At 45.9% G+C, this 18395-nt stretch overlaps 1 protein-coding gene across 3 annotated transcripts in view; it reads left to right on the plus strand.

The window, feature by feature from the left end:
- The first annotated feature begins 7249 nt into the window (after window positions 1-7249).
- Window positions 7250-18395, plus strand: part of DENND2C (DENN domain containing 2C) — a 76530-nt gene continuing 65384 nt past the window's right edge. The window contains exon 1 of one of the 3 annotated variants that reach the window (XM_053249863.1): window positions 7250-7380. The gene's annotated coding sequence lies outside the window, so the exon portion shown is untranslated. Of the gene's footprint in view, window positions 7446-11405; window positions 11428-18395 lie in introns of those variants that run through there. The other 2 variants (XM_053249861.1, XM_053249867.1) reach the window with 2 other exon arrangements.

Below are 18395 nucleotides of genomic sequence, written 5' to 3' on the forward strand. Positions count from 1 at the left end.
CTGCTTGTGTGGAACGCTGGGATTTGCATGGATCCTGGCACTCCCGCCCAGCCTAACCCTGCTCCCACGTCTGGCTCTTAGTTGAAGTTAAGGGAGCAAGCACTCCCTTAACCCAGCTGCCGGGGTTGTGTCTCTCCTTGGCTACATGGAGCTGAGGAGTAACAGGGGGACAGGTGCCTAGAGCACCCATCAGATGGAGGAACGCCCCCCAGGCACCGCGTTCGTTGCACGGCACCTTGTGGGATGTGCTGAGGCTGGGAAAACAAGTCCTGACCTCTGTTGCTTTGCACTCCCGGAAGCAGAACAGATAGTCATCTGCGCTGCTCCTGGCAGCACAGGTCATGTGGGTGCGCGAATTGTGCACCAAAAGGATCCAGTGTGATTATCGGGGGGAAGGTAGGTTGAACCCTGACTTCCCCCCGGTCGCCTGCCCACCCTGCCGCCCACCTGCCTGGTCGCATGAATGGGTTCAATATGTGGCTTGGGACTGGGTTCAGTTAGGTGGGAGTGCAGATCTGCTTTAAGGTCTGTGAATGGCCCAGAGATGCAAATGTTGGGCGGTATAAAAATATGTTAAATTAAAAAAAACAAAAACAAAAGACAGTAAAAACAGGAGGTTGTCTTGCTTTTCCATGGGTTGTTCTGTAGAACCTTTAGGGAACAGTGAACATAATGTGATTAAATTCAGCATATATGCAAGGAGATAATTGCCAAACACAGACGCTTTGGACTTCAGAAGAGTAAACTTCTCTAAAATGAAGAGTTTGGTGAAAGTAAAACTGAAAGGGAAAATGAAGAGAATCACTTCTCTCCAGAATGGAGGAGTTTATTTACAACCACAATAATAGAAGCCCAGTTAAGATGTACACCAAAATGGAGGAAAGGTACCACAAAGTCCAGAAGGCTGCCATCATGGCTAACAAAGCTATAAGGAAGCTATAAAGGGGAAGAATTCCTTCAGAAATTGGAAGGCCTGCCTAAATGAAGAGAACAGAAAGGAACACAAGCTCTGGAAAAAGAAATGCGAGGCGAAAAGAGAGTTTGAGGAACATTTAGCTAAAACCATCAAGGGGAATAAAACATCTTTAAATACATAAAAAGCAGGAAACCTGCCAGGGAGGTGATTGGTCCATTAGATGATGAGGGAGTTAAAGGGATTATTAAGGAGGATATGGAGATTGCAGAGAAGCTAAAAGAGTTCTTTGACTCTGTCTTCTGGCAGAGGATACTGAATGTATACCTGTGTCTGAACTGAGCTTCTCAGGGACAAAGGCTAAATAACTGAGTCAGATATAGGTGACAAGAGATGATGTTCTAAACTGTCTGAAAAAAATAACAATTAATAAATTGCCAGGGCCAGATGGCATCCACTTGAGAGTCCTTAAAGAATTCAAACGTGAAACTGCTGACTTCCTTGCAAAAATATATAACTTATCCCTACAATCAGGCTCTGTACCAGAAGACTGGAAAGTAGCTAATGTAACTCTGTTTTTCAAAATGGGATCTGGGAGGATCCAGGAAATTACAGGCCAGTTAGCTTAACGTCTGTGCCAGGCAAATTGATGGAAAACATTCTCAAAGACAAAATTTTTAAGCATATATAGTAGAAGAACAGGCCCTACTGAAGGAGAACCAGCATGGTTTCTACAAAGGTAAATCTTGCCTCACCAACCTTTTGGAGTTATTTGAGAGGGTCAACAGGCTTGTGGATAAAGGCAATCCAGTTGATATAGTATACTTGGACTTTCAAAAAGTTTTCAGCAAAGTTCCTCTTGAGAAAACTTAGCAGTCATGGGGAAAAGGGACAGGTTCATGTGTGGATTGCTAACTGGTTGAATGACAGGAAACAGAGGGTAGGGATTAATTGAGAGTTTTCACAATGGAGGGGAGTAAGAAGTGGGGTCCCCCAGGAATCTGTACTGGGACCAGTGCTTTTTAATTTATTCATAAATGATCTAAAAGTTGTAGTAAGCAGCCAGGTGGCCAGATCTGCAGATGGCACCAAACTATTTCAGGTAATGAAATCCAAGAGATTGCGAGGAGCTCCAAAAAGTACTCTCCAAACTGGAGAGTGGGCAACAAAATGGCAATGTGATTCAATGTAAGCAAGTGTGTAAAGTGATGCATATTGGGGCAAAAAAACCCAACTTCACATATACACCGATGGGATCTGAGCTGTCGGTGACTGACCAAGAGAAAGATCCTGGGGTCGTGGTGGACAACTCATTAAAAAAAGTGTTGACACAATGTGCAACAGCTGTGAAAAAGGCCAATCATGCTTGGGATCATTGGGAAAGGGATTGAAAATATAATTGCTAATATCATAAGGCCCTCATACAAAACTATACATGCCCTTCTACAAATCTATGGTGCAGCCACATTTGGATTACTGTGTGCAGTTCTGGTCACCATACCTCTAAAAGGATATTATGGAACTGGAGAAGGTGCAGAAGAGGGCAACCAAGATGATCAGGGGTGTAGAGCACCTTCCTTATGAGGCAAAGCTACAACACCTGGGGTGTAGTGGTTAGAGTGCTGGACTAGGACTGGGGAGACCCGAGTTCAAATCCCCATTCAGCCATGATACTAGCTGGGTGACTCTGGGCCAGTCACTTCTCTCTTAGCCTAGCCTACTTCACAGGGTTGTTGTGAAACTCAAGTATGTAGTACACCGCTCTGGACTCCTTGGAGGAAGAGCAGGATATAAATGTAAAATAATAAAAAAATAATAACAACACTAACCAGGGGTCATTCCATGAAACTGATTGTCAATAAATTTAGAACTGACAAAAGGAAGTACTTTTTCACAAAACACATAATTAACCTATGAAATTCTCTGCCACAAGATGTGGTGACAGCCACCAGTTTAGATGGCTTTAAGAAGGGCTTAGATAAATTCATGGAAGACAAGTCTATCAATGGCTACTAGTCTGAGGGCTATAGTCCACCATACAGCTTCAAAGGCAAGATGTCTCTAAATACCAATTGCAGGACGGCAACAGCAGGAGAGAGGGCGTGCCCTCATCTCTTGCCTGTGGGCTTTCCAGAGGAATCTGGTGGGCTACTGTGTGAAACTAGATGCTGGACTAAATAGGCCTTGGGCCTAGTCTAGCAGGGCTGTTCTTATTGGCATTAGCATTGATGCTGATGATTTATATTCCATGTTTCAACAGCTGTTTGTTTACATGGTGGGGGAATAAGATGGTTCTCTTTCCCCAAAGGGCTCACATTCTAGAATCATCATGTTAAGTCTCTGTTATAAAGTTCAGTTAACATTGCACTGTCCACATGGTGGCAAATTAGTATGCCAGCTCCTGACACAATTAAATGGTATATGAAAACTGGTTAAGAATGAACAACAGAGGAACAGTGATACGACTATAGAAGCAAGGACACTAAAAATACTGGGGAATACTTGGTTTATTGCAGAGAGAGAAAGAGAGAGAGGAGGAGGAAGGGATGTTGGGTGGGTGTGAGTGATATAGAAGAGCTTGATAAAATGGGCTACTCCCTATGAAAAGTCATGTTATAATAAACTCAACAGTCCCCAATGTGCTACTCTGCTTCAGATTTACACCGGATGGGAAGAACAGAAGGCCTCTCTGAGGGCTGGAGCTGCCTTTTCCTGTGCAGGCAGGCCTTGGTGAATCATGGTTTTGCAAACCAGCTTTCTGAGACCCATGGCTCCAGAGAAAGGGGGTATGCTAACTAGTCATGTGTTTTGCATTTCACTGTGACATCTCACACCCTTACTCTAAACAGCCATTTCCCTTCCACAACATGTATGTGTCACAACGGCTTGCAGCCATTTGCTTCTAATTGGTTTCCCCATTTGCTGATCTGAGCACAGGGTTAAATGACACTATAGCTCCTTCTGCTCAGATCAATTCTAACACTTTAGTGTGAGTGTGAGAATACAGGAGAGTGTGAACGGTCTTTGCCAGACCTGGTGGAGCCTACATGTTCAATGTAGCACATGTTCAATGGAGCACCTGCTTTCCAGAGAATCAAATGCTGCCTGGTATTTGTAGTGGGCCCTGTGCCACTTGCAGCACCTGAGGATGAATGTGTAATGGGTGAGTCCCAGGGATGGGTGTGTCACTTGTGGGTGTGCAGAACAAGATTCCAGGCTGTGTCTGTCAGTAGAGGCTTTTACTCAAGCAATTCCAGCTTTGGCAACAAATGCAGTGTTTCCACCTTGTCTTATGTCTCCTGGAACAGCAGCCGTTGTTTAAGTGCATCTTGAATGAGTTGATGTTAAAGGAAAATATGATAAGTATCTGTAGTCTTCATATCTATTTATCCTGAAGTACCATGATACTAGCTTAACAGCCTAGCTTTTTAGAAAAATGGAGATGTAATCTCTCTGCAGTTTTTTTAAAATCTACCACTTCACCAACAGCAACTGCCTTTGTAAAATGTGCACTAAGAATCTCATGACCCTGAGCCTTCAGAGAAAAGCCCTCCAGTTGTGAGAGTTGTGATAAAATGGTGAGATTTGTCAGTACTAATTGCAAGCTGAGGCCAATGCAGTACGAAACTCTTGGTTTGTTCTTACACCTCAGGCAGTGGCAGATTTAAGCAGAGGCAGAGTAGGCACTTGCCTATGGCGGCAAAATTTAAGAATCATCAAATTCTGCCGCCCCTCTCTGGGGGCGAGGGGAAAGGCCCCCCTTTTCTCCTTAAAAACTGCCACTGTGCACGGTGGGATAAGGTCAGCAAAGGCTGCCAGAGCTGGCGGCTGCAAGGGGGGTGAGGGTGGTAGTGGGCCAAGGGGAAAGTCCCCCTTTTTAGCAATGCCACTGTGTGGGCGGCAAGGGCAGTGAGGGAGAGCTCCTTCCATCTCCCCTCCTCCCTTCCAAATGACTGCACACCGCTGTGCAGCCTTCGCTGACCTTATCCCGTGCACTGTAGCGGTCTTTAAGGAGAAAAAGGGGGGGCTTTCTCCCTCCACCACCCCTACCCTCGCTGCAGCGGTGGGGGCAGCAAATCCTTGGCCCCCTACAGGCAGCAAAAGGCTTAATACGCCCCTGCCCTCAGGTGGACAACTATACTTTTTTCATGACAAAAAATACTCCGCACCAAGTGAATGAACAAGTCATCACACAATGGCCAACATGCAGACTAGCAGAGTGCTAGCAGAAGAGCATTTTCTGTTGTGCAAGGCAGGAGAGCAATCTTTGCAAAATCCCTTGCCCTCTGCAGTCCTCTGGTTCTTCAAAAATAAGCCCCTGAGGACTGTGGGATAGACTCAGGTTCATATTTCCAGGAGGCATAGATGGCTGAAAAGCACCCTTCCCTTGTGTGATGGAAAACACTCTTGGCAGAGCAGTGATCATCTTGATGTCAACCAGTGACTACAGTATTAAGTGATTTGCATGTATGAATGGACCATCACAGATGTAATACCAGGAGCTATTTATGCATTTTGTTCAATGCACATACAATTGTACAGTGGACATAATAGTTGATAGAACATAGGAAAGGTTCTTCTAGCTCTGTTTTATCTTCTTTGACTGGCAGTGGCTTTCCAGGGCTTCATGCAGGACATTTTCTCAGCCCTATCTAGAGAGGCTAAAAGATTTAACCTGGGATCTTCTGCACACTAAGGAGAATAGTTTTCACACATTTGTGAAATGCTCTTCACACATTATGAGCTCAAATACTTCTTCACATATTATGAGCTCAATTCAGACATTATGCTGTATGAGTGTACAGATGTCTGTACACTTAAACACATGCTTGTGCAAATGATTGTACCTGTGTTTATTTTTTAAATGAACCTGGATACAGGCCCTTCAAATGCATGGTACAGATATCCTGTACCTGCGTTCGGCATAACATGCAAATGACTGTATTCTGTGTACAGATCTGTACCTGTTTACTCTGTATACTTGTACAAGTGCTGAATATAACGTGTGAATGGGCCTTTGATCTGTACTTCAGACCTGCTTGGCTCCCTTCATATGGACTTTAAAAACAAAGAGATGTAGCCTTGAATACATACAGCCACCTCCCCCTGTGTAATGCAGATAGCCCTAAATCTTCATATCACAAATGCAGCCAAGTCAGCTCATGCATTCTAATGCAATCATCAAGTATGGAGAAATCAGGTGATGTCCATGCATGTGTGAACAAACCCTATATCTCACAATGTTGGGGCAGCAATTTGAGGTGGGTGAGGTAGGTCCTCCATATGTGCTTGTTGTCCCCAGTCAGTTATTCAGACGTTATTATGCTGAACAATGGCATTATGTATGTACAACAATAAAATGTATATACAGCAATAAAATATGTATGTGCAGCAGTACAATACTGCTTGAACCAAGGGAACGCCAGCTGCTAGAAGCACTCCATAATGCATATATATATATATATATACACACATGTACACACACCCCACACACCCTTATATAAGCACTTATAAAGCTTTTATACACATCAATGGTGCGGCCACATTTGGAGCACTGTATGCAGTCCCGGTCACCATACCTCAAGGAGGACATTGAAGAACTGGAAAAGGTGCAGAAGAGGACAACCAAGATGATTAGGAGCACCTTCCTTATGAGGCTAGGCTGCAGCATCTGGGGCGCAGAATTAATCTATGGAATTCTTTGCCATGGGATCAGGTGATGGCCACTAGTTTGGATGGCTTTAAAAAGGGCTTAGATAAATTAATGAAGTACAGTTCTATCAATGGCTACTCGTCTGGTTGCTGTGGGCCACCTCCAGAGTCCAGCCTCAGAGGCACGCTGCCTCTCAATAACAGCTGCAGGGGAGCAACAACAGGAGAGAGGGCATGCCCTCAGCTCTTCTTGCCTGTGGGCTTCCCAGAGGCATCTAGTGGGCGGGCCACTGTGTTTAACAGGATGCTGGACTAGATAGGCCTTAGGTCGTTCTTATGTTCCAGAGCAGAAAAACCAAGAAGATAACCCCCTTCGAGCAAACGGAGAAGCCAGACCCGCCGGAGCGAGAGCAGGACACCTCTTCCGACCGCTGCCCTTCAGAGCCATCTACTGCCAGAGCGCCTTCCTTATGGACCACCCCTGAGTGGGGGAGGATTGGTGCAGAGCGCAAGAGCAGCCCGTTAATCCTCCTAAAGCCGCCGAGACCACCACGCCTCCCCACTCAATGGTTTTCTGATTAGCCAGCACCCACGTGTACCGCGGGGGGAAAGAGTAGGCGAAGCTCCATATAAGGAGAAGTGGGGGCGGAGTTTAATGCCTGAGCGACGGAAGTGCTGGCCAATGGGACTCTGCTCAAATGTGTCAACCCGGGAGAGCGGGTTTGGTCTTTACTAGCGAAGGGCTTGCAAAAGTTGTGGCTGAGTGGAGCGAGCGAGACGTGGACGGAGCCCAGAAGCGACCGTCGTGGGTGCCGGTGAGCGTGCGTGCGCCTGCGTGGGGGAAGTGGGGTTTGGTTGCCCTAGGGGCCCTCAGGACCAGGTGAGCCCCTCGTTCGTCTCGCTTCTGCCTAGCGCGGAGGGGAAGGAGCGGTTTCTCTCTCTGCTTCTGCCCGGGCAGAATAGTGAGCGAGGCATCTGCTGATTACTGTCCTGCTGCTGCGGAGGGCGGACTGGGTTCCAGCGTGTGCTTTGGGTAGTGCAAGCATGTAGCGCGTTCCACTTCTGCGCCCCTTCTCCGGCCGCGGAGATTCGCCTGGATCTGCCGCTCCAGTCTCCTGTGGGATTCTCCCGGACGCGGTTGGGCGTCTAGTCCGCGAGTGGCGATGCAGATAACGGAGAGGCTTTGTTGCGGTTAGCTTTTTATCGTTGATTGCAGTTTTGTCATGTATGTTATACTACACCGCCTTGGACACGACTGGAAACATGCGGCTTACACATTTTGTCGATCAATAATACCATTTAGTCAATCAGTAATACCGGGCTTTTCAGAGTACGTGATTTTCGGGGCTCTTAAATGTGCCCGTGCCCACACAATCCGTTGATGGGCACTTGCCCATCCTGGGCTGCCTAGGAAGAGCCAGTTTCCAAACTCATATGTTCTGACTTGTTGCTCTTAAGTAATCTGTGTAATGGGTTGTATGGCTGCTGCTGGTTTGCAGATAAGACTCTACTAATGATGCTTGTAATGGCTTGAATTTGAGATATTGAACCACAGGTCTCCAAACCTAGCGTTAGAGCTGGCTGGGGAAAGTTGTAAAGTGGATGTTGCTATTGTTGTTACTGGTTTTCAACAACAAAAAATTCTGAACATGCTTTAGATTGTAATAGGAATAAGAAAATGGTTCCCTGACCCAAAGAGGTTCAGAATCTAAAAATATGCAGGATGTTCCTGACTCTGGTGGTCAAGACACACATGTACCCTGAGGCTTTGTGCTTATGCTGTGTGCCTGAACCCCGTAATTCATAGGTGCTTGGGGACCATGCTGGTCCAAAATCCATCCACACCTCTGACAGGGACAATGTGAAGCTCGGCTGTCCATGCAAGGGGGTTTTTGCATGGGAAAGGTGTCTGACTTTTCTAGAAATGCTCCATAGACATCCTACTCTGTATTCTAGTTTTGAATCAGGAATGCATGCAGCTGCTTGTGCACTTGGCCTCAAATAAATGAGGACTTGCTCTCCCCCACTGGCTGGTTTCTTTCTTTTTCTTGCAACACGACATTAACCTTTTCCTCATTCTTGTTTCTGAGATTGCCAAAACAGAATTTGTGTCCCACGTTCCCACTGATATTGAACTCCCAAAATCTGTCAGCATTTTAAGATATGGAGACTGCCTCCACCAGGACTGTCACAGTGAATTCAGGCCTAATGAACAGATGTTCAGAAATTCTCTCTGAAATTCAGATGCTAGTGTCCCCTGGACAATATCTGTCACTCTGGACTAAAAGGAGGTGGGAGGCAGCTTTCTGGGTGAAGGTGAGGACAACACCCTTTGCTGTAACATCTGTGCAAACTCTGCTGTTTGAAAAAAGTTTGGGTTGGAAGAAAGTCAAATGTATTGAAGCTGTGGATTTTCCCCCCTTCAGTGTTTTGAAGCAGTTTCACAGCAAAACCAGGAAATGGAGTAATGGTGTCCTGTGACCTTTTATTATATTTAGGAGAGAATGACAATGGTTCTTTTCCTAATAGAGAAACAAAGGGAAAATGTTGGCTAAGGAGTTTTGAATAATGCCACAACAGCCTGGCTGGGGTCAGAAGAGACAGGAATTTTATTGAGCTGTCATATTGTTCAACTTGCTGAGCGGGTGGCTGTGGGCCTGGACTCCTAAGGCTATTGCCTTAAATCCCGTGAGTGAGTGTCAAGACAAATGTAAGCAACTGCAGCTCTCAATTTTGTGGTGTGTGTGAGGAAAAACATGTTGTTCTGCTGTGAGGAATCCTCAAATAATAGAGGCAGCACTGAGGTTTTTCCCAACACTGGGAGATTGGTTGAAGGATTTGCATGAAAAATTAGGAACTTTTTCCTAAAGTTTTTTTTTAACTTAAAAAAAAATTTTTTTTTAAGAAAAATACTTTTTTTCTAGCATGTACAATTGATCATTTCACACACACCCCATCACACATTTGCAAGAGAAAGGGAAAAAGCGCTTCTCCCATTTTGTTGGCATTGACCAGGCCTGCTCAACTTCGGCCCTCCTGCAGATGTTGGCCTACAATTCCCATAATTCCTGGCTATTGGCTGCTGTGGATGAGAATTATGGGAGTTGTAGTCCAAAAACAGCTGGGGGGCCTAAGTTGAGCAGGCCTGGCATTGACGATCAAGTGTTCTAAAAAATAATTCCCCCTTTCTTCTGACTTGTGAAGCGTTCACTCTCCGTTCCTGTGGGAATGGGATAATATTATGGTAGATATCATAGAAGTGATTGGTGTCAAAAATTGGCCTAAGTCGGATTATTTATGATTTAGATAGCAGTCTCGTGCACACGTACTTGGGAGTAAGCCACACCAAAGTCAGCAGGACTATATTCAGCAGGCTGAATTCGGACATAATGCGAAAGCGGAGTTAAACAGGGTAGAGGTTGGAACTCCAGTACATCCGAATTCATGCAACAATGGTTTCGCAGCAAAATCAACGTGTGGTTTGCCTTGCTAAACTCCAGTTTGAACCTTCGGTTTGCAGTAAGGTTCGCTTCCAAGACTAGAGGTTTGGCTGCCGAAGCATTACGTCTGAACACGGATGGCACCATAACTGCAGTTCTGAGCAGTTTTTGAAACCACAACCATAGAGACAGAGGCACAGACCCGCCCGGCATCTCACCTTCTCCATGTCTGTGGCACTTCTTGCTGGCCGCCTCTCTGAGCACCAGCCTCATCCCTCCTGTCTCCCATGCAGCTATGCGGTTGCATAGCAACGGACTTGTCAGCCGGTCAAGTGGCAAAGTAACACAGGGGCATTCCCTCTCCTGGCAAACAGGGGAAAGAGGACAGGATGACAGGACAGGCAGTAAGTGCTTCACTTCCCAAGAATAAAGTGAGAATGATGTATGTTCACCAGCACAAACACTCCAGGTAGCAACCTAAGCAGGGCACCCCATTACAGTGCTGGGATGGGAACATTTGGTGGGGGAGGGGTGGGTCCCTAGGCTTACTCATGAGAAGGGCCAGGCAGCAGGAACAGCACTGCCAGCACTGAGAAGGGAGATTCTTCATATGTGATGGTGATGGATGCTGATCCCGAGTGGTCCCCTCACTCATCAGAGTGTAAAGCCATGGGACACCCACCTCACAACTCATGAGAAGAACTTTCCGGGGTGTCAGGGAAAATCTCTAATAATGCGTGAAGACAAAACAACCCCTTCTCCCATATACAGCTCTATCATGAGAGTATCAGGCCATGGGGGCTCTATATTGAGCCAGGTTGTTCTGTGCAAGAAAGCCACGGGGAAGGGTACCCCAACAATTGCTCTCCCTATTTTGGTAGACCAGGTAGCTGTCAAAAGGTGCCCCCTGCCAGCCCATCCACCCCTGTGCATCCTTGCATGTGCCCCAAAAGGATGACCCCATTTTCTTGGGGTTGTAGGGATTTGGGGCTCCACTTTCCCACAAATCCCCACAGCAGCAGATCTGTAAATGGCGCAACAATGACCTGCATCCAGGAATTTCCAAAAGTAGTAAGATCTTTCCCCACACATAATATCCCCGCTGTCTGCACACACAGCTGGGCTCTGACACATGGAGCGTCACAATCTCCTTTGGCTTCATGAAAGGCTTCCCAGGGGAGGAGGGGGCTGCCGTGCAAAAGGTCTATCTTTTACCAGAGAGAGTGGGGGGCCCTATGCAAGTGGGGCCCCATTTGTTGGGTTTGCTCAACTCATGAGCGTGCAGCGTGACAGAAGACCTAGGGTGCTTGTCTCAATGGTCCTCTCCAATAGACTGGCCCTCTCATGAGAGTTCTAGTCTGCTACCAGTAAACTGCCAACGAAGCAGGAATGTGGTTTGGTCTGCATGGACCCTTTGCTGGGGTGAGCCCTCACAAGAGTCTCCCAGGTCATGGTGGGACAGACCTCTACCCACCCCCAGATCCTTTGCCCTCCCTCATATTCGTATTCCCTCCTAGGAAGTCATAATGTTCCCTTTGTAACAGGGAAATTGTGCCCCACAATAACCCTACAACCCCCGCTGGAATCATGCTTGTGTGGGAAAGTTTTGTTGCGGGCCTCTTAGGAGGCAGGGTGCTGTCAGAATCACTGGCATGTGTGGCATTTAAAGGGATTCCTTCATGCGGGCAGACCATTCTGAAAAGGCACGAACACGCTCAGCATGCCCCCTTGTAGACTGTGGCCAATTCCTGACACTCTGGTGACGTGCTAACACTTTGCCCATAGTCTGGCTGTGGAGCTTGCTGAGATATGGCCTTGGCAGCCAAGAGCAGGGAGAAGCCACCATTCCCTGAAACTGGGGGCTGCTGAACAGAGGTTGGATGAATGTTTGCGATGCAATTTATAGTTTGAAATTGAAACCGAAGCCTTTGGCTTCATGTTACGTGCAAATTTGTCCACTGTAACTGTGGACAGACTCTCCATGATTGCAAGGCTTGGATGCCCCAACCTTCTGATCCTTGAACGAATCTGTTCATGCTGACAGCATTTGTCTTGCAAACAAATGCAGTAAGGATGGTCAGCAGAGCGGTGAGGCTTCTGAGGGCCTCAGCAGTGGGGTGGGGTTTGTGGTTATGCTTTGTGCAGCACCCCCTCTTTTTTAACATCTGGATGTTTTAGTTCTAAAGGACAATGGCAGTTGTGGGAGTGAGAAGAATTAAAATCTGAAGGTGTTTTTTTTTTTTTTTAAATTGGGTATAAATAAATGAATTGAATGGGGAAATGGTTAGAACTGTGGTGGGGCAAAGGGTTAAAGCCTCCCACAGACCTAATTTGAATTGCTCCCTTATCCCTCCCCATTTAGTGGAGAAAGAAAACAAGCACCTGCTCATTGTAATGTGTAGTTTGGCATGCTTTGTCCAGTGCCTGCGAAGCATCCCACATAATCACCATTTGATTGTAGCTTTGGCAAGTTTGTATTTCTGCTGTGGGAGATGCCTGTATAGCTGATTTCTCTGTTTCACTTTAACACTGTGTTTGTCATTTGAGGAAGTCTGTGGAATTTCAAGACTGTTTATAAAATGTTTTTGAACCTTGCTTACACCTTCCAGTCAGTAGCATTTTCTAACTGAGAGGCTGAATTATATCCCATTTAAGTATCTTGAGAACAGAAAAGGTAGAGATTTGCAGCATTTGGGCTGGGGAGACTGGCTTCAAGACTGTGAAACTGAGCCAGTGTGTCTTTTTCAAGAGTTCCCATGGATGTCCTTCCATCACTGTTTTGAAGTATAAGACCTTTGTTGTCTGTATTCCACTTCATCTCTTCTGTACTTCCATAATCACAACACTCTCCCCAGCTATGATTGTGCACCGGCAGGTGTCTCTCAGCTGCCCCCGCACAATGCCAGCATGCACTTGGCCTCCGTGCATGCACAGTGGCCATTTGTGTGCTCCACATGGTTGCGGACCATACAAATGGCCGCTGTGCATGTGTGGAAGCCATGTGCATGTCAGCATCACATGGGGGCAGCTGGGAGATGCCCCACCAGCATGTGATCATAGCTGGGGATAGTGCCACAATTACAGAAGTGGCAGAGGAGGAACAGGTATGGACCTACTCTCCTCATGTTAAAGGGGATGTGTGATTCCTCTATTTTAAAGGATGTGCCATGAATTAGTTTCTGAATCGTGTTTTGTGCACATCCCTACCTCAAGGTTCCCAGAGTTGAATGCTGAATATATGCAGCATATTATTTGTGATCCTGACCTTAGGAATTGCAATCCATATACAGAGACTGCTCTGATCTGCCCCACTAAGAACTGCTAAAATACATACTGCACTCCATTAAACATACAGAGCATTCTTCTCTTTTGCTGAGCAGTAGTTGCTATGATGGCATTTGGTGACCTAGCAGCATCATAGCTCTTACTGATGATAACATTGTCAATGTATTTGCACGTTAGTGGTGTTTGTTCCAATGCAATATATGGGGATCTAAATCTTCAGGGTAAAGGACCTACTGTATTATGTGCATGTGTTGGTAAGAGAGACCTGCTGTTAACCATTTTGGGAAAGAGACTGACTTTATTATTCGTGTTTGGATAATGTTGAGTGTTCAGCTTTCCAAGTGCTGGCTTACAGAAGGCTTCTCTTCTTTAATACCTGTGGCACTGTGATAGGGAAGGGTCAACCTTGCACTCTTGCTTCAAAATGCCTTCTGATCCTTTCTGCCAAGTCCTGTTCAGAAGTCTGCTCTTCTTCTTTACCATTTCCTCAACCCTGGTTGTCAGATGAAATTATAAGGTTGCTGGGCTTGGCCCACTCAGAAGCCCTTTGAATATTCCTCTTAGGGAAGGCCTTGACAAATCCCAGGTGCCAGGGAGCCATGACACCTAGAAATTTAGCTGTGGTGCCTAGACTACGAAACTCAGAGGTAATTACTTAATAAAAATTTTATTTGTCACAGGCAACTCTGTTTCTATTCTAAGTATGTTACTTGTAAAGGGGACAAAGAGAAGCCCATTTACTCTCATGGCACAGGAAAGTTTCTAACTGGCAACTTACTTATTTGTTGTCCAGTCCTTAGCCTCTATTCCAGGGGTTCCCAACCTGTGGTACTCCAGATGTTGCTGAATTACAACTCCCATCATCCCCAGCTACAACTTATTGTGGCTGAGGATGATGGGGGTTATAGTTTAACAACATCTGGAGTACCACAGGTTGGGAACCCTGCTCTCCATGAGCAGCTCTCTAAGATTTCCTTATAGCTTAAAGGCAGGAGGGTCCACACAGATTCTGTCATCTAAATATATGCATTTACTTTCTGTCTTATAGACAAAAACCATTCTGCCGAGATCAGAATCCCTTGCCTCTGAAAGAATCTAGGCACTTCTAGCTTGATCTTGCACATATTGACTTGAAAGTGAATGCCAGTGATTTCAGTAGGTGTGTGCAGGATTGAGCTCTTGACTTCTAGTTAGTGATCTTGCTTAGTGTCCTTTGAATGTATACAAACAAAGCTAAACAGAAATCCATTGCTCTCACAACTGCCCTCCTTATCCTCAAGCAGATGTAGCTGTGTAGTGCAAATGATTAATTATGTTCCTAGGCGAAAAACCTCAGTTGTGTTGTAAACCAACATGTTTTGTTATAGTAAAAAAAAAAGTGCATTTGTTCAGAAAATTCATGAATTACAAAATGGGAAACATGATTTAAATCAGTCTTTTCCTTTCCTTTCCTTTCCCTTTCCTTTCTTGAAGGGTGCTTGGGGGATTGTCTTGGGAGAAGCCTGCAGCCCCAGAAAGTGAGAGCATGCATGGCTGATGCTCAGAAGCTGAGAAGAGCAGCTTGTGTGAAATGCTTCCACAGTATCATAAGCCCTACTGTTGAGTTCTCTTGCAGTACCCAGTCCTACAAATATGTTCCTATGTAGATTGCAAGAGGTTGTTTCCCCAACAAAGTACTTCCTTTCTGTTTTGTGTCAGCTGTGAATCTCTGGGCTGCTTGCCAGAGTCTTAACCTGAATCTGCTCCAGCCTACTGGCAAGGGGAAAGGGTGTTAGCTAATCAGCTTGCTGTATGTTTCTCTTAGCTGCACAGTGTGGAGCAGCAGGGGACCAGCTCTCTTTGCATGGTAGGAATTTCCTCTTTCAGTAGGTACAAAACCAAGTGACCTGGGAAGCAACACATCCTTAGCTTAGGCCCTTTGCTGCTCCTCAGAAAAAGCATCTGCCCTTTCTGCTAGCATTTAGCATTTTTTTTGGTGGGAAGGAGAATGGTCAAACCTCTCTTAGGTTTACCAGGAACTTTTTCAAAGGGCAACTTTACTGCAATTTTACTTTATGAGTGAGAATGTGCATTCACATATTGGCCAGATTTACCCCAAAGTCTGTGCGATATCTCAGAGAGCACTTCACACATGATTTGGGTTCTTCCCTCCATATTGGAACCTAGCCTGATTTATGTCCGGGGTTAAAAAAAAAATCCTCTTTTTAACATCGAAGCATCTGTTATGCCTCGAACTCACAGTAAAGCCTTGCGGTAAAGCCTACCATCTGAAAAAGCTCCAGTGATAATAATTGCTTCTTGGAAGACCTTTTTCTTCTTGTTTTCTGTACCCTAGAATTGTTGTTGTTTTTATAAAAATTTGTATCAATTAAAAAACATTTCTTGACATATTGTATTTCTTCACTGTTTGCCATGTGACAGAAGCAGGAACCTGGCATGTGTGATTCGTAGGGTCAGACTTTCATGGCTAATACCCACACAGCTTGGCTTGGTCGCTTGGACTGCTAAAGTTAGGGACCAGTCTGCTGCTGTGAAAGGGTATTGACTGTCTTGTAACTGTGGCTCCATGGATACCTGTGAGAACATGGCATTTGAACAAAGAGCCCTAGGCTTTGTCTTCAGGCAGAGGAAATGTTGGAATTTCATGCATGAGCCAATGCTGAGGACACACACAGGGATCCCCCCCCCCCGCCCCGGCTTGGCAGCTGCAGGCAGGTGTCCCTTCAGCTCTAGGCTGAGCCAAGCAAAGGTCAAATCTGCACTTCCTAGCTGTGTGCCAGTGACCTACTTTAGAGACAGGAGAACCGAACCGTGTGCACTTGTGTGTGTGTGTGTGTGTGTGTGTGTGTGTGTGTGTGTGTATCCTTTCTACTCTCTCACAAAAGAGAGGAAATCCAGGCATATACTACCTGTTTCTGATCATTAATGACTGGTTTACAAGCTATTGAGTTCTCACAGCTTTCCCACACAGGGCCAGAAATGCTTTCCCAAGGCTTGTATTATGTCCATGAGCAGGGATGGGAAGCTGCTAGTGGGCTTAGAACCTGGGGTATAGTGGAGGGGGGACGTGCAGGGACCGAGTGCTTGAACTTCTGAATTTGCAGCTACAGCACTGCTTGGAACTACTCAGTGGGGCTTGAAGGAAATTGGCTTCCTTGCTTGGAAACCCATGATTCCCCCCCACCTACCCTCCGCGCCACTCCGCACCTGCTCATGAATGATTTGATGTGCAGTTCTTCTTATGGAAGCTATGTAGGTGCAAAGAGGAAGAGGAATTGGTGGTCACTGGGATTAATAGGAAGCTATGTATGGAGAGCTATCCCCTTATCCTGCCACATTCATGTCTGATTGCACAAGAAAATAAGCCAAGCTACTTCAAAAGGTATTGGAAAATAGCAGAGCTCATTTTCCAAGCCAGTATGCCAATGGAAGTCACTCCTCCTCCACCCTAAAATTCTAAATCAACCCTTCCCATGTTCAGTGTTGTTGTTTGCAGACAAGCACTGAATGTGGAAATGCTGGGGGTTGCATAGCCAACCGTGCACCAGAACAGGAGGCATGGCTGGCCATCATGTTTCCATTCCCATGCAGGGCTTTTGTGTTCTGTATTCAGGCACAGTGGATGAACTGTGCACTACCCCCTTAAGCAGAGTACAACTTTCAGACTCCCCCTTCCCTCTTTTCCCTTGGCCTAGGAGAAAACCTGCAGCAGGCCTACATTAGGGAGCTGAATAGAATCCTGCTTAACAAACCCCTTAAGTAAGAAACACCAGCGTAGAGCCTGAATTCCATAAACAAGGATTTAATGGGCAACACATTGGGGTAATTCTCCTTTTTGAATGGGCAATCCTCAGGAAGCAACAACCCAGAGGGAGAGAGCAGGGCCCTGCAGGTGCAGTCCAGAGAAATATTAAATGCTTACACCTGGTTGGAATAAATGAAACTGAAATGTATAGTTAGGAACATAGGAAGCTGCCATATACTGAGTCAGACCATTGGTCTATCTAGCTCAGTATTGTCTTCACAGACTGGCAGCGGCTTCTCCAAGGTTGCAGGCAGGAATCTCTCTCAGCCCTATCTTGGAGAAGCCAGAGAGGGAACTTGGAACCTTCTGCATTTCACAGAGCGGCTGCATCCCCTGAAGGGAATATCTTAAAGTGCTCACACTTATAATCTCCCATTCATATGCAACCAGGGTGGACCCTTCTTAGCTAAGGGGACAAGTCATGCTTGCTACCACAAGACCAGCTCTCCTTAAGTAGTTCACTACTTAGGCTTCACTGATTTCCATGGGACAGTGGTGCCCATGATTTCCCCCCGTTGGGCTTGTTTCTAAGGAGTTGGACAGCACAAAAAAGTAAAGATGATGTGTGCTTTCTGTTTCCGGCATTAGAGGCACTCTGGCACTTCCCCCTCTTATAATGATATGACGGGGGAGATTTGGTGATAGCTGAATCCATTACATCTCTGATTGTATGTCTAGGAGGAAAGAATGTCAGCCACATCAGACTTGCGGACTGACAAGTGATGAATTCTGGGGGAGGAACAGCAGGACTGGAGCCGAAACCAGCTCCAGCCCAGTGATGCCCTAGATGAGTCACTCTTCCTTCACCCACACCTCTGTTGGGGATGAGTGAAACAGGGTGGTTCTGAAGGGCTGACTATTTACTAACAGTGCATGATATTTTTCGATAAAGCTTAACTTTTCTTCCCTCTGGCAGATCACCTATGAGGATGAGGCATTGAGGTCTTGGCACCTTTTCTTACTCTGACTTATGATGGAGGCTTGGAATGTTATTGAAACAGCTACTTATTTTCTTTGAGTGCATTCTCAAAATCAGTTAGCATAGATTTATTTATTTATTGTTGAATTTATATTTATGTTGCAATGTAAAACTGTCACTACTCTGGTAGCGGGGAAGTAACTTGCTTAGGGAGCAAGAGGTTGCTGGTTTGAATCCCTGCTGGTACATTTCCCAGACTATGGGAAACATCTATATTGGGCAGCAGCGATATAGGAAGATGCTGAAAGGCATCATCTTGTTCTGCACGGGAGATGGCAATGGTAAACCCCTCCTGTATTCTACCAAAGACAACCAGGGCTC

This window comes from Hemicordylus capensis, chromosome 4, assembly GCF_027244095.1.
Source record: "Hemicordylus capensis ecotype Gifberg chromosome 4, rHemCap1.1.pri, whole genome shotgun sequence".
In the NCBI taxonomy this organism is placed as follows: Eukaryota; Metazoa; Chordata; class Lepidosauria; order Squamata; family Cordylidae; genus Hemicordylus; species Hemicordylus capensis.